The sequence below is a fragment of the Zophobas morio genome, unplaced genomic scaffold, assembly GCF_036711695.1.
Source record: "Zophobas morio isolate AGI-343-1 ecotype UQ-CSIRO unplaced genomic scaffold, CSIRO_AGI_Zmor_V1 ptg000012l, whole genome shotgun sequence".
Lineage (NCBI taxonomy): Eukaryota > Metazoa > Arthropoda > Insecta > Coleoptera > Tenebrionidae > Zophobas > Zophobas morio.
This window is the reverse complement of record NW_026972117.1, coordinates 11,223,603-11,235,734: the sequence shown is the minus strand read 5'-3', so window position 1 is coordinate 11,235,734 and position 12,132 is coordinate 11,223,603. Positions and strand designations below refer to the sequence as shown.

The 12,132-nt window shown below is 29.6% G+C and overlaps 1 protein-coding gene and 1 non-coding gene across 4 annotated transcripts in view; one reads left to right on the top strand and one right to left on the bottom strand.

Moving 5' to 3' along the window:
* The window catches only part of LOC135127768 (potassium voltage-gated channel protein Shaker), an 843,060-nt gene that overhangs the window by 132,069 nt on the left and 698,859 nt on the right, over positions 1-12,132 (top strand). The window lies entirely within an intron of this gene.
* Positions 1,791-1,862, bottom strand: Trnap-ugg (transfer RNA proline (anticodon UGG)). Its single transcript has one exon. It is a non-coding gene; the product is annotated as a tRNA-Pro (tRNA).

Genomic DNA, 12,132 nt, shown 5'->3' with positions numbered 1-12,132 from the left:
CACCGTTTCATATTTTAAGTAACTATTTTATTGTTACAAGGAAACTACGTAATTACAAAAACAGTCAATGGATAAACAAAACAATTTTCTTTAATCTAAATATGTCTAGATAAATTCAAAATTATATATTCGCAATACTGACAAAGAGTGTGAAGAAGTCAAAGTCGTATTCCCACTCTATCTCTTGTGGTAGTATATGTATGTATAATATCAGGAACTGATACAACTTCCCGCATCTCCCCTAAGACGTCGTTCTAGCGTTCAAGAATACAAAAAATGATAAATTTCAAACTCGTCACAAACGTGTACAATCAGAAGCAGGTGCAGGAAAACCCCATTTAATCAAATAAACTGCTGATAAGCGTTAGCATTTGCTATTATTATAAAATAATTAATTTTCGTTACGTCGAAAAGAACTCTAATACCTGGAAAATATGATGTGTAGGATTACAGGCAATGATTAATGTATATTGTTGAGGCTAAATTACAAAAAGTTTTCAACATTCCACTCCGATTATATTTTCTGCGAACTTAACCGGTCCTAAATATTACATAAAGGCACGTCCTGTTTAATTATTGTTCCTTCAGGGCTACATTTCTTATCTGATATTAAACCCTTTATGCTATCAGCGCCATTACAACAATGCTGGACTTTGTTTGCTACAACTGGGACTAGAACTTAATAACAATGTGTATTGTGTGTTTTTTGCAACAGTAACAGTAGGTTAACTACTTAGCAAAACGCTAACAGGCGTTTTATGAAGTTATTTTGCTTTTGACACATTTTACTTGTTCGAGTCAAAATTTAAACGAAACATGTGTGAATTTAGCGGCAATGTTGTTGAGTCCAAAGCTTATGGCTATACGTTATCCTGTATCAGATTTCTTCACATTAAGGTGCTTTATTCCCGGATATAAGAGCGGCTCGGAAATGTTCAATATTCCATCGATGCAAAGCATTAAAATGTAAAACATCTCGAGAATGTAAAAATGCTACTGTTTATGCATTGTAAAATTTCAAATAAATGTGTTCTTCGTGCACGTCATCATCATCTATTATGCACCAAACAGACTCCGCAGCCATAAATAAAGCTTGTTTTTTATTTTCGCCATTTTTAGTTATTACGTTTGAATTATTCAGGCCGGCTGTAAAAAATGCTTGCTGTGTGTTTGATCAAGGACACAGGCCTTGAAATATTTTTTCCGTTTATGGCGGAACTTCGACAATCCATTCAAGACTTTAATTAATCATAACTAACAAGTGTTTCGTAATCTCCACCTTAATTAACCTTAATTCACCACAACTGGGTTTGCATTCTTGAACTCGTGTGATGTTGGAGCTGCTGTAATAATTTAACATTTTAGATCTCTCAAAGCACAAAGCCTGATCTAAACGGATTCATTGCTGTCAAATACTCCTTAATTAGAAACGTGATTGCCGAATTTGAACGTTACGCCATATCGTGTGCTAGAGTGTGGCCACCACAACACTCCCTACCTAAGTAAAAATTTCTCTGATCATCTTATCAATTTTGTTGCAATTAAAATTTAAACCGGAAATTGTCCAGATTTGCTTCAAAAGTCCGGTGTTAGTGTGGATCTCAATTACAGAATGTACAGCGCTGGAAATCCGGATCGAATTCGATCCGATTTGGAAATAATCCGGCTTGAATGACCAGCGTTAATTCCCCTGCGACACTCTGCTCTCGGCTTAAGGTTTAAATTTTACCATAACAAACGTTTCCATACCCAAATTGTTTTCAAAAAAGATAATTTAGGTGGCAAAAAGTGGGCTCAACCGGGATTTGAACCCGGGACCTCTCGCACCCAAAGCGAGAATCATACCCCTAGACCATTGAGCCGCTGATGTTTAATTACACAAGAATCATTAACGGCTTAAAAGCGTAATAAATAACGGAAATAAAGCTTTCTCTTATCGCAACATAAGCATCATAAAATTTTAATCTTTATTAAGTTTTTAATTGGTATCAAAACATTCTTATCGCTCGCAACCATGCAAGTCCGACCACACATTACTTACTTAATTTAATTACGTCAAACAATCAAGCTTCTAATTAGAACCATGATTGATAGAATCCGGTATTTCTTTTAAATTCGTAATTACTTATTTTCCGCGGTTCCGTTAAAATTTTTTATGCACGGTGGTGGAATTGATCGCAATCAAATCTGTTGGCGTGTTTTAATCTTAAATAAATGGCTATTAGCAAAACGCGAGAATTTACAATTATTTATTTCAAACTCCCATCGAGGGTAGCAATTGCTCGAAATAACCACCGTGTGGAATATAATCTGTAAAAGCTCTGATGTATCGGAAAGCTCTATAAAAGTCGTTAAAACAATATAGAAACAAATTCTCTGGCAAAGCACCAACTACAGAAGAACTATAGGTACTTAATAGCCGTTATTCCAATTCTTTTTCTTTATTATTAACCGTACCTAAAGTTATAAAAGCAATAATAAATCTGCCACAATATTCACGGTTATACACGCAAAACTTAAATATTACAAAATCCCAATAAACATGCCCGGATAAAATTCGTGGTTGCCGAATATTAACCACCTACGCAAAGCGCCTCAAATATCTAAAAACAGGAACTGTAAAATCCAAATGATCGAATTCGTAAAGTCCACCCTTAAAATAAATTAACCCCGGTTTCAAGGCCGCCGTTTTACGCAAAGAGTAAGAGATCTGATTGCAAAGTCCGCCTTATCCTTCCCGAATCAGCATTAAACTTGTTGAGGTCGAAATTACTTCACGTCACCTAACCTTTTTTCAAACACTGTGTCTCGGTTGATCCCAAACCCACTAATATATAAAATCCGCACCGGAAAGAAACTTCCTTTCAATCTGTTATTCCGAGCACTTAAGAAATTTACATTCATAAATCACGATTTTGACACCCTTCGAGGCGAGCTTGCAACCCTAATATTTTATAAACATGTTAATGTTTTTTTCTCGGTTCGATAAGATGCCCTAAACCCTACGAGAATCTTCTTTCCTGTCCCAAAGGCAATACATTTCCGGTTTTTTAGCATCTGACTTTCAAATTAGTTCCGGAAGAGATCCGCGGAATATTTCACTATTTTATTCGATTTTATGTAAATAAATAAGCTCGCTGAACACGTTCTGAATTCGAAATGTAATTAAACAGGTTTAAAATCGAAATCCTGGAGGGACAAAAAGTGGAATATTTAATGGCATGTTTTTATCGAATTGTTTACTGGCTCTTTGTTGGGTTTTTACAGGGGCAGGTGGGTTTTTATTATTGTGGCTGAGGGAGCTTTTTGTCGTTCAAGGGACGCGCGAATTTTGGGAAAATTTTCATTTGAAATTGATTCTAGTTGAATATTATTAATTGGATGAATCAGGCCAGTAGTTTCGGAAATTATCTATCTATCTAGTAAAATCCAGCACATAGGTATGTTCGAACAAAACCAATGATCATTAATGTAAAGTAAGAAGTTACGTTTCCTCAATTAGAACTATACCATTAGTGGAAAAGTTTTGTGCTCTAACAAGTAAGTGTTTCCTAAGTTTTGTATGCTAACATTGCACTCGAAGCACCGCTGTAATTCTAGTACCCATTTTAAAGACCACAAACGATTTCTTACTGAACCCCCTGACTCCAACTCAGCATTGAATATATGTTTTAATAATAATATCATTAATAATATTAATAAAAATTATATAAATGTGATAGTTTTCATAGTTGGAATTATCGTTTTACGGTTACTTGCATTTAATTAATATTGTTTATAATTAATATATAAATAATCTAGTCGTTCACAAAATTATTTACATCAATAATAATAATTCACAGTCCCACAAATTAAAATTGCTACAATATCATTCAGTTTGGTTTAAATTACAAATATTTAAATTTGGAATTTTATTATGTTTTATTATTATATATTATTGGATTTTGAGCCAAAATAAAACTCAGCTGAATAAATTAATACGAGTACCTATAATGAAACTATTGACAACCATTTTGATATTTATTTATCGCAACTGGAAGTAAAAATAGAAAGTCAATCACACTTCTTTGAAAATTTATAACATTTTTTTGCAATTAATTTTTCTTATTTGTTTCTTCAGTTTTTCGGTTTGCTAAAAAATTTAAAGTCGGGAAATCAAAAAATTATTGTACAATTATTTTTCAGTTTTTCAGTTTTCCAACTTTTGAAAATTTCAATTTTTGAATTTTACAATTTTTCGATTTAAAGTATCTTGAGTTTTCAATTTTTAATTTTTCAATTTTCCGATTCATTAATCTTTCATTTTTCAAACTTTACATTTGCTATTTTGGTTTTTTAGTTTCATAATTTTTCGAATTTTTATTGTTCTTCCAATTTCAATTTCATCAATTTTCTGTTTTTCCAATTTTTCAGTTTGCAATTTTTCAGTTTTTTTTTATTCGTTTCGGTTTTTCATGTTCTTTATTTCTTCAGTTTTTCTGTTTTCACTGTTCTGATTTTATAATTTTTTTATTTAGTGTGAAAATTTTCAGTTTTAGAATTTTCTTGATCTTTCAGTTTTTCGTTTCTTCGAATTTTTATTTATACAGTTTTTCTAGTTTTTTTAAATATGCCATGATGATTATATTTAAAAAAAATTTTCACATTCTCAATTTTAGGATTTTGGAATTTTTCCATTTTTCAAACTTTCGCGTTTATTCGATTGCTGAATTTTTCTTTTTTTAATTTTTCAGTTTTTCGAGCTTTCAATGTTACGTTTTCAACTTTACAAAATTTTTTGGATTTCCAAATTGTCGATTGGATTCGTTGTTCTTCTTTCTAGTTTTTCGATTCATATTTTTGTTGTATTTTTAGTTTTTCATTGATACAATTTTCGTTTCTTTAACTTTCCTATTTTTTCAGTTTCTCGATTTTTCGATGTTTTCCGATTTTGTAGTTTTTCGAGTTTAATTTTTCGACTTTTCGAATCAACAAATGGAAAACTTGTAAAATTGTAAAATTGAAAAATCAAAAATGAAAAAACTAAAAAGTATGAAACAATGACTTTGAAACATCTAAAAATTGAAAATCAACAACTTGAAAAACTGAAGTAACGAAAAATTGAAAAATCAAAAAATTAATAATTGAGAAACTTAAAATCGAAAAAGCGCAAAATCGAAAATACGAAAAATCGAAGTGGAGAACTTGAAAAAATGAAAAATTATAAAACCGAAACAATGAAAAACGGAAAAATTGGTAAAATAAAGACAAGGAAAAAACGAAAAATTGTGACATTAAAAATTGTAAAATCGAAGAACGAAGAAAACGAAAAATTAACTCAATTCGTTGTTCTTCATTTTAATCAGTGCAACAAATTGCCCCAATTATTTTTTTTTGAGTCATCCTGTATTAGTAATTCTAAAATCTATGAGTGCATTGATAAACCACCGTTATAGAGTCATAATATTTTGTATATTTGAGACAGGATTTATTCGGTAAAATTTTGAGAAGAGGTAAACGGATAATTTTTTTTCAATGCGAAAAATGAAAAAATCGGAAAATCGAAAATTTGAAGAATCGAGAAATTGAAGAATCCAAACATTAAAACATCACAACACAGAAATATCGATGAAGTGAATAATAGAAGAACTAAAAGTAGAGAAAAGAATTAAAAATTGAAAACTCCAGATATTTTAGTGTTCAATTTTTAATTTTTTAATTTTCCGATTCGTTAATTTTCCATTACTTCAAACTTTCGATTTACAATTTTTCGTTTCGGTTTTTTATTTTCTTTATATTGACATTTTTTTTATTTTTGAGTGTTCTAATTTTATAATGTTTTGTTCTTTCAGTTTGAATTTTTTAAATTTTCTGTTTCTGCAATTTTTCGATTTGCAGTAATTCAATTTTTGATTTTTTTTGTTTCTTCAATTTTTCGAATTGCAAATATTCGTTTCTGTTTTTCATTTTCTTTATTTATCAGTTTTTGGTTTTTCGATGTAATTTTACAATTTCTCTTTTTTCAATATCAAATTTTTCAGTTTCTGGAGTTTTCAATATTTCGATTTGCAATTTTTCGGACTTCAATTTTTTGCTTTTTCATCTTTTTGATTTTTTAGTTTTTCGTTTGTTCAGTTTTTTGTTTGCAATTTTTCTAGTTTTTTGTTAATTTTTCGTTTTCTCAATTTTACGCTTTTAGAATTTTTAATTCTTGGATTTTGAAACTTTCTCAATTTTTCGATCTTTTAAAGTTACAGTTTTTCAATTTTACAATTTTTGACAGTTCTATAATTTTTTTATTTTACAATTTTTAGGTTTTTCAGTTTTTTTTTATTCAACTTGTTTTTTCTTCTTTCCAATGTTTCGACTTATTAATTTTTTCTGTTTCAATTTTCTCGACTTTTAGTGTTTTAGTGTTACAATTTTTGTTTCTTCAGTTCATTGATTTGCAATTTTTAGATTTTCCACTTCTTCGATTTTTAATTTTTTGGCTTTACAAGTTTTCGAATCAAAAAAATAGAAAACTTGAAAAACTGTAAAATCGGAAAATCAAAATAATCGAAGATTGAAAAGTTGGTGAATGGAATAAACGAAAAATTATAGACTGGAAAAAACATTGAAGAAATAAAGTAAATGAAAATACTGTGAAATAAAATCGAGAAAATGAAAAATAAAAAAATGGGGAAAATGAAAAATAAAAAAAATGAACTTGAAAAATTGAGAAAACGAAAAGTTCAGAAATCGGAAAATTAAAGATTAAGGATAATCGAAAAATGAAAAATTGTATTATCGAAAAATTGCAAATCGACAAATTAAAACAATTAAACATTACAAAATTTGGAAGTCGAGAAATTGAAACAATTAAAGTTGAATAAACGAAAAATTATAAAACCGAAATAATGAAAAATGGGAAAATTGGAAAAGTGAAGACAACGAAAAATTGTGACTTCAAAAAATTGTAAAATCGAAGAACAAAGAAAACGACAAATTAACTAAATTCGTCCTTCTTGACTTTGAGATGAATCAATTTTTTGGAAGGGGATAAACGAATAAATTTTGATTAATCCTGTATAATCACTACGAAAAATGAAAAAATAGGCAAATCGAAAATTTGAAGAACCGAGAAATTGAAGAATCCAAAAATAAAAAAATCCCAACACTGAAATATCGAAAAATTAAATAATCGAGAAAGTGAAAATCGAGTAATAGAAAAATTGAAGACTAAAAAACTGATAAATGACGAAAGTGAAATATCGAAAAAGTGGAATCAAAAGCCAAAAATTCAAAAATTCGAAAAATTCGAAAAAGCGAGAAAGTGAAAAATCCAAAAATTTAAAAATCAGAAAACTGAAATATCGAAAAATTGAGAATCGAGAACTGAAAAATTAAAGAATAAAAAAACGGAAAAACCTTAAAACTGAAATATAAAAATTGAGAAAACGAATATTCAAAAATCGAGGAAACCTCCAAAATCGAAAAATTTGATGCATTGAGCAACTAAAGAGCTCAAAAATTGAAAAATCCCAGTACTGAAACATCTAAAATTGAGTAATCGAAATTAAAAAATCGAATAAATAAAAAATAAAAAACTGAAAAATTTCAAAACTGAAATCCAGAAAAACCCAAAAATGGAAAATTAGGAAAATTGAAGAATCGAGAAATTGAGGAATCTAAAAAGTGAAAACTGAAAAAGTTAAAAAATCGAAATATTTGAAGAATCGAGAGATAAATGAATTCAAAAATTGCAAAATTCTAGCACTGAAACATCGAAAAATTGGGCAATCGAAATTGAAAATTTGAAAATAAATTGATTGAAAGATCGAAAAATTGAAAAAACGAAAGCTGAAAAATTGAACAAAGCTCAAAAATCTAAAATTCTAAAAATTAAAGAATCAAAATTGGAAAATTTAAAATAGAGACATTAAAAAATCGACTAATTGAACCATAAAAAACCGAAAAGTCCCAAAACTGAAATTTAGAAAAACTAAGAAATCGAAAATTGTGGAAATTGAAGAATCGAGAAATTGAAGAATCCAAAAATTAAAAATACCAAGACTGAAATATCGAACAATCGAATAATCGAACAACTGAAAATCAAGAAATTGAAAATTTGAACAATAAAAAAAAAAACTCATAAATTACAAAATGAGAAAATTCGAAAAATTTAAAGAATCGAGAGATTGAAAAATCCAAAAATTTTAAAAATCTCAACACTTTAATATTGAAAAATTCAGTAATCGCAAAAATGAGAATCAAGAATTGAAAAATTAAAGAATAAAAAACGGAAAAATCCTAAAACTGAAATATAAATATTGAAAAAACGAAAGTTCAAAAGTCGAGCCAACCTCAAAAGTCGAAAAATTTGATGAGTCGAGCAATTAAAAAGTTCAAGAATTGAAAAATCCCTGTACTGAAACACCGAGAAATTGAGTAATCGAAATTAAAAAATTCAAAATAGAGAAATAAAAAAAATCGAATAAATAAAAAATAAAAAACTGAAAAATTCCAAAACTGAAATCTGAAAAACTGAGAAATCGAAAACTGACAAATCGAGAAATCGAAAAACCCAAGAATCGAAAATTGGGAAAATTGAGGAATCTAGAAATTGAGGAATCTAAAAATTGAAAAACTGAAAAAGTTAAAAAATCGAAAAATTTTCAGAAAGCTCTAAAATCTAAAATTCTAAAAATTGAAGAATCGGAATTAGAAAATTTAAAATAGAGACATTAAAAAGTCGAATAATTGAACCATAAAAATACGAAAAATCCTAAAACTGAAATTTAGAAAAACTAAGAAATCGAAAATTGGGGAAATTCAAGAATCGAGAAATTGAAGAATCGAACAATCGAATAATCGAAAAACTGAAAATCGAGAAATTGAAAAATTTAAAGAATCGAGAGATTGAAAAATCCAAAAATTTGAAAAATTTCAACACTTAATATCGAAAAATTCAGTAATCGCAAAAATGAGAATCGAGAATTGAAAAATTAAAGAATAAAAAACGGAAAAATCCTAAAACTGAAATACAAAAATTGAAAAAACGGAAGTTCAAAAGTCGAGCAAACCTCAAAAATCGAAAAATTTGATGAATCGAGCAATTAAATGTTCAAGAATTGAAAAATCCCAGTACTGAAACATCGATAAATTGAGTAATCGAAATTAAAAAATTGAAAATAGAGAAATAAAAAAATCGAATAAATAAAAAATAAAAAACTGAAAAATTTCAAAACTGAAATCTGAAAAACTGAGAAATCGAAAACTGACAAATCGAGAAATCGAAAAACCCAAGAATCGAAAATTGGGAAAATTGAAGAATCGAGAAATTGAGGAATACAAAAACTGAAAAAGTTAAAAAATCGAAAAATTTTAAAAATCGAGAGATAAAATAATTCAAAAATTGCAAAATTCTAGCATTGAAACATCCAAAAATTTAGAAAACGAAAGCTGAAATATCGAACAAAGCTTAAAAATCTAAAATTTGAAATAGAGACATTAAAAAATTTAATAATTGAACCAGAAAAAAACCGAAAAATCCCGAAATTGAAATTTAGAAAAACTAATAAATCGAAAATTGGGGAAATTGAAGAATCGAGAAACTGAAGAATCGAGAAATTGAAGAATCCAAAATCTGAAAAATACCAAGACTGAAATATCGAACAAAGTGAAAATCGGGAAACTGAAAAATTGAACAATAAAAAAACTGATAAATTGCAAAAGTGAAATATCGAAAAACTAAGAATAGAAATTTGAAAACTTGAGAAATTGACAAGCCGGAAAATCGAAAAATCGAAAAATTTAAAGAATCGAGAAATTAAAAAATTCAAAAATAAATTGAAAAATCCTAACCCTAAGACATGAACATTGAAAAACTCAAAACTCGAAAATTGGGAAAATTGAAGAATCGATAAATTGGAGAATCCAAAAATTGAAAAATCCCAACACTGAAATATCGAAAAATTGACAATAGAGAGCTTGAAAAATTGAGAATTATTTCAGAGATATCGATGTTTAGGATAAAAATTCAACACCAATTCATAAACCACAAGTTCGGGACTCCTGTTTAACACTTAAATAACATTTATTTGACAAAATTTAACGTGACTTCATCAGTTCCTGGGATAAATTTTAATTAACCTTAAAACGAATTTTTGCAAGATTTCAGGTCATTCGGTTTTGCAGTTTCAAAGTTAAATTGCAAAATGTTGTTATAGGTAAAATTAATTTTTTTTTCCAAAAATCTGAACACGGATTCATGAACCACATGTGAAGGATTATCTTATTTTACGAAATTGAAATAACATTAGTAATATAGGTTTAGGATGTATTTGAAGAGAAAAATTAAAATAGTAAGATTTAAAGCGACAATAACTACAGTTAAACGAGAAGCTTTACAATACTGTATTTAAACAATACACATAAGAGGCATCTAAAGTATGTCTAAGAATGGTTAATGAAGCACAGGACGAAGGGTTTCATCAGAATAAAAATCTAAAGGCAAGAAAATTAAAACGCGAAAGCTTGTGGTTAATTAAATTCTGTTTCCATGTTTATTCACGCAATTCCAATTTTTGCAAAACTAACGACTACTAGGTTGTTATTTGATTTATGGAAACAGCTGGAAGTATCGGTAGTTAAAGCCCAATATTTATTAATTCAATCGTTCACTTAAAAATACACAATCATCAGTTTTTAATACCCGCTTGTATGCACACTAGGTATTATTCGATTTTAAACAAATCCGCTGGGGGCTGTTTTAATTTGGAGCGTGACCGAGCCAATTGCAAATCAGAATCCGCCCTGAAAATGCGAAATAAGGCGAAATATTTACCGCGACGGTTTTATCGAACGGTTTACTGCCTTATGCAAACTTGAAAACTGCCATAGAGATGTTGAACAGTTGGAAAGTTTAGCGTTTTTGCCATAAATATAAAGAGGCTCCACTACGTGCAGAAAACTAATATTTCAAGCAGATATTCGAGGAAGTTTCCGCGAAAAATGAATTGTTTATCGGACCTACTTCAAAAGCCGAAACAAGTCTGATTTTTCAGACGGGCAGTCGTGCATTTCAGGCGGCAACAAATAAACGAGTCCGTGTGGAAGCGTATTTTCGCAAGTGCACATTGCGCTTAACGAGGTGGACGAAAAATGCCGCAATTATTTTCGAAGGGCGAAAAACGCAGGAAAGCGTAATGTAACAGCGTGTAGCATAGACAATTCTGGAGTTCGTCCAGGAACAAGAGTTATGTCCGAAAGTTGCCAGGTTTTCATAAAATTCAACCCAGCGAAAAAGCTCCGGCTTTGTTATCAGCGATCTTGGGTTAATTTAAGGTTCGAGTTGTAAAAAATCCGTTCCATACGTAAATTAAGACGGGCCTAGTCGTGAATTTATCGTTTTATTACAACTGAACCCAAATTACACAGAAGGCGTTAAAGTGTATCGTTTCAGCCACAAAGCGCTGAAACTGGCGTGTTCTGTTTGAGGCGAGGAAGTAATTAACTGGATATTTATTTTCCAGATTTATTGTGTTCCTTTGCAGGTTTATTTTCCGGCGTTCGTCGACAGCGCCGATAACGAGAAGTATAAATATTTGGAGATTTCGTTTCGGAGATATTTTTCAGATTGTCTAAGACGTTTTCGTTAACTGCTTTTTGCTCGTTCGCGCCCCATCCGTTAATTCTTTTGTGTATAAATAACCTGATTATGGGATGATAAAATTGAAAGCAGAAGGAGGAAAGTGCCCTCTTTGTGTTAAATGCGGAGTTAAGCACGCAAATCGCTTCCAATAAGCCGCCGAATATTCCCTACTGGGAGCTTCGCAAAAAAGCTTTGCCTTGCAGAGGTTTGGGCTGTAACAATGCGGCCACAATTTACCCGGAATTAATCATGTTTGTTTGAAGGAATGGGTCTTTAAAAACTCGAAACATTTCACCAGTGATCAATAGAGAGCGGATTTATAAGCACAAAAAAATTAAGAATAAGCGCTTAAATAAGCACAACATTTTCAATAAAAAAGTTTTATTTTAAGCAAAAAAGCATTAAATAAGCATAACACTTTCATTAAAAAAGTGTTATTTTAAGCAAAAAAGCATTAAAAACATAGTCATATTACAAATCAAAGAACACTTCTTAGAACTTTGGATAAAATATTATTA